This window comes from Saccopteryx bilineata, chromosome 3 (assembly GCF_036850765.1).
Source record: "Saccopteryx bilineata isolate mSacBil1 chromosome 3, mSacBil1_pri_phased_curated, whole genome shotgun sequence".
Lineage (NCBI taxonomy): Eukaryota > Metazoa > Chordata > Mammalia > Chiroptera > Emballonuridae > Saccopteryx > Saccopteryx bilineata.
The window spans coordinates 63,029,154-63,033,736 of record NC_089492.1 but is presented as its reverse complement, the minus strand read 5'-3'; the positions used below and the strand labels follow the sequence as shown (position 1 = coordinate 63,033,736).

The 4,583-nt window shown below is 39.0% G+C and overlaps 1 non-coding gene across 1 annotated transcript; it reads left to right on the top strand.

The window, feature by feature from the left end:
* The first annotated feature begins 596 nt into the window (after positions 1-596).
* Positions 597-698, top strand: LOC136332461 (small nucleolar RNA U109). Its single transcript, XR_010730719.1, has one exon. It is a non-coding gene; the product is annotated as a small nucleolar RNA U109 (small nucleolar RNA).
* Positions 699-4,583: the final 3,885 nt, after the last annotated feature.

The window sequence follows — 4,583 nt, the reverse complement described above, 5'->3', positions numbered from 1 at the left end:
GGCACACAAGAGAAGCATCCATCTGCTTCTCCACCCCTCCCCCTCTCTGTCTCTCTCTTCCCCTCCCGCAGCCAAGGCTCCATTGGAGTCAAGTTGGCCCGGGCGCTGGGGATGGCTCCATGGCCTCTGCCTCAGGCGCTAGAATGGCTCTGGTTGCAACAGAGCAATGCCCCGGATAGGCAGAGCATCGCCCCCTGGTGGGCATGCCAGGTGAATCCCGGTTGGGCACATGCGGGAGTCTGTCTGACTGCCTCCCTGTTTCCAACTTCAGAAAAAATACAAAAAAAAAAAAATAATAAAATACTGCCATCTGTGACAACATGGATGGATATTCAGAATATTATGCTAAATGAAATCAGTCAGTCAGAAAAAGCTAAGGACCATATGATTTCGCTCATATGTGGGACATAAAACTGAAATTCATAAACACAGGTAACAGTGTGGTAGGTATCAGAGGGAAGGGGCTGGGAAGGTAATAAAAGATAAAGGGGACTAAATATATGGTGACAGAGGATGATTTGACTGTGAGTGATGGGCCCACAATGCAAAATACAGATCATGTATCATAGAAATTTACACTTGAAACCTATATTCTCTTATTAACCAGTTTCACCCCAATAATTTTTTTTTAAAAAAGACTTCTTGGGGCTGCCAACCTTATAATAGTGGTTAAGTAGTAGTATATTTTTCCTACATAAAATAAAAAGAAAGTAAAAAGAGATTATGCATTGTGTGAATCCATTTAACATTCTTGGAAGGAGAAAATATCAAAATTAATAACAGATTAATGGTTGTCCAGGATAAAGACAGGTTAGGGGTGGGAGGGAAGTGAGCAAGGCTATAAAAGGGTAACATGAAAATATTTGTGGTAAGGGAGTTGCTCTATGTCTGGATTGTATCAACGTCAGTATCTTGGATGTACTATTGTAATACAGTTTGGGGTATATCACTGAGAGAAACTGGGTAAGTGTCCGTAAAGTCATGGTGCACTTTTTAAAAAATTTTTTTAAAATTTTATTTATTCATTTTTAGAGAGGAGAGAGAGAGGGAGAGAGAGAGACAGAGAGGGAGAGAGAGACAGAGAGAGAGAAGGAGGGAGGAGCTGGAAGCATCAACTCTTATATGTGCCTTGACCAGGCAAGCCCAGGGATTTTTTTTTTGTGTTTTTTTTTTCATTTTTTCATTTTTCTGAAGCTGGAAACAGGGAGAGACAGTCAGACAGACTCCCGCATGCGCCCGACCGGGATCCACCCGGCACGCCCACCAGGGGCGAAGCTCTGCCCACCAGGGGGTGATGCTCTGCCCATCCTGGGCGTCGTCATGTTGCGACCAGAGCCACTCTAGCGCCTGGGGCAGAGGTCATAGAGCCATCCCCAGCGCCCGGGCCATCTTTGCTCCAATGGAGCCTTGGCTGCGGGAGGGGAAGAGAGAGACAGAGAGGAAGGCGCGGCGGAGGGGTGGAGAAGCAAATGGGCGCTTCTCCTGTGTGCCCTGGCTGGGAATCGAACCCGGGTCCTCCGCACGCTAGGCCGACGCTCTACCGCTGAGCCAACCGGCCAGGGCAAGCCCAGGGTTTTGAACCAGCGACCTCAGCATTTCCAGGTCGATGCTTTATCCACTGCGCCACCACAGGTCAGGCCCATGGTGCACTTTTGACCGGTCACAGGAAAGCAACAAAAGACAATAGAAATGTGAAATCTGCACCAAATAAAAGGAAAACTCTCCTAGTTTTATACCTATTCAGTGCAGTTTGATGTGGGCTCCATTTGTTGCCCTACGGACATCCAAACGATAGTGAAGTTCTTGCCACACATGGGGTAAGGACGTCTGGTATAACAGAGTGAATAACGTCTGTGATTCTCTGTTTTAAGTGATTAATGTCGTGGCGCTTTGTTATTAACGCGCGGATATTCACATTGCACTTTGGTCACGGATTTGAATTTAGTGAGCCACAGAACACGCTGGACTTTCCTCTGTACCGTCCACATCTCGACTGCATGGCCGTGGGCTGCTCCGTTGTATACACGGTGTTATGTCATCATCTGCGCATGTGTACATGCTGCCACATCATCCTACAGAAACTGGGACGGTTTTCCTTTTATTTGGTGCAGATTTCACATTTTTATCGTCTTTTGTTGCTTTCCTGTGACCGGTCAAAAGTGCACCATGACTTTACGGACACACTGTATATAGGGGTTCTCTCTATATTATTTCTTATAATTATATGTGAATTCACAATTATGACAAAGTAAAAAAGTTAAATTTGAAAAAGTTATGAATATATTTAGCTATTTTTAGTCATGCTTCAGAGCCTCAAAATAGTTCCTGCTTATGAATAAGAGAAATCATTTAATACATACCTTGTACCGACTATGTGACAAGCATTATTTTACCAAAATCAGAATTCTTGTTTTTATATATATATGTACACACACTCACAAATATAAACAAACTTTTCTGTATATATGAATATTCATTTAAAATGTATAGAATTGTTTTTAATAATCTTTCATTTCCCCATAATACACCAGTGTTATTAATTTACTTTTAATTAAATTAGAGCTTTTTAAAATTTTCAAACAATGTGTTTGTGCTGATGTTACAAAAGCTGAGGGCAGAGTCAATGACTTTGAGAACACGTATATATATTAAGATTCCTCTCTAAGGAGACCAAAAAGTCATCACTAAGAGTATTAGCATACGTAGCCTTTTAGCTGCCACATTGGTCACCAGATATTATAGTTCACATAATAGGAGTCTAGAGTCATTACTGCTCAGGGCCATTAGGTACCATACTAGTAGGGAATTTTGTGCAAAATACCTAGACAGATTGATGAAGATGGAGAAAAATGAATGCTAAAATTAATAAAATAATACATTTCACTTACTTTGAATCTATTATTTAATCTTTGAAATGACTATTTTGTTTTATAAAATATAAGCCTGTTAAATTATAAAAGTATTTGAAATTTTGTATAATAGGTTAAAATCCTCTTATTTTCTCATTTAAACAATTAAACCTTGGAAAAATATACAGTGGATTGTTTTGGGGAAATATGTGTGACATTAAAAAAATAGTGTGGTAAAAAGTAAATATTCTACAACAAAACAGAGGACTAAACTAAAAAAAAATAGGGATTGACTTATTCAGAAATAATTAAATTAAGAAAACAGGAAAATTACTTATAATTAATACCTCCCAAAGAGAACATTTCTATAAAGCAAGAAAGGAAATATGAAATGATAAAACAGCACATCAATGCAAAAAGACATTCCAGAGCTAAACAAAAAATTAAGGACCAAAATGGTCTCCATTCAAACCTAAAATAGTAACATAACATTAACTAAATATTAATATATATATATAATATATGTTATATATATGTGTAATAGTAACATAATAGTAACTAAATAGTAACATAAAATTAATTGAACTACTCACACACAAAAAAGGAAGAAAGTAGATTACTATAAATTTCGTTGAAAGGCATAAGGGCATCTGAGTTAACCCAGGTACTGTGATTGAGGCAGGGTGAGGGTTAAAGAATAAGAGATTAAAGTATATGGAAATGATGGACAATACTAGACCTAGGGATAATTGGCCCCTAAAGAAGAAAAAACAACAAATTAAAAAATAAAGAATTAAATAAAGGCATATTCTATTTCAATAAAAGTTATACGTAAAACATTTAAAATAGAAATACATCTTTGAAAGCTCTAGAAAATAAAAATGTTTTACTTAATATCAGGAAAAATTATCATCAGTGTTTACCACCTGGATCTAAGTGGCCCATTTTTAATATAATTAAAAAGATAAAACAAACAAACAAACAAAACTGTAGACACAGGCAACAGTGAGGGGATTGCAGGACGGAAAGGGGGTAGGAGGAGGTGGAGAAGGGTAGGGGGGAGATAAGTGGTGATGGAGTCTAGTCTTGGGGTGGGGAACATACAATGTACAGATGATGTATTGTGCAATTGTGCACTTGAAACCTGTATAATTTTATTAACCAATATCACTTTAATAAATTCAATTAAAAATAATAAAGAGCGAGTTAAAAGCAACTTTATTTGATAGTTTAATTAGGAGTTAAACAGCCTGATCAGGTGGTGGCACAATGGATAGAGCATCGGACTAAAATGTGGAGGACCCAGATTTGAGACCTGGAGGTCGCCAGCTTGAGCGCAGGCTCATCTGGTTTGAGCAAAAAGCTCACAAGCTTGAGCCCAAGGTCGCTGGTTCGAGCAAGGAGTCACTCGGTCTGCTGCAGTTCCCCCCCTCCCCACTCCCTCCCTCAGTCAAGGCACATATGAGAAATCAATCAATGAACAACTAAGGAACCGCAACAAAGAATTGATGCTTCTCATCTCTCTCCCTTCCTGCCTGTCTGCCCCTATTTATCCCTCTCTCTGACCCTCTCTGTCTCTGCCACAAAAAAACGGAGTTAAACATATCAACTCTAAGAGTTATATTTTACCCTACAATAACAACTCAAATCAATAGAGTATATGAATATGACACTGTGGGAACCAATGATCGGGGGAACAAAGTTCTATATCACGTTCGCCTTTAAAAAAATTCA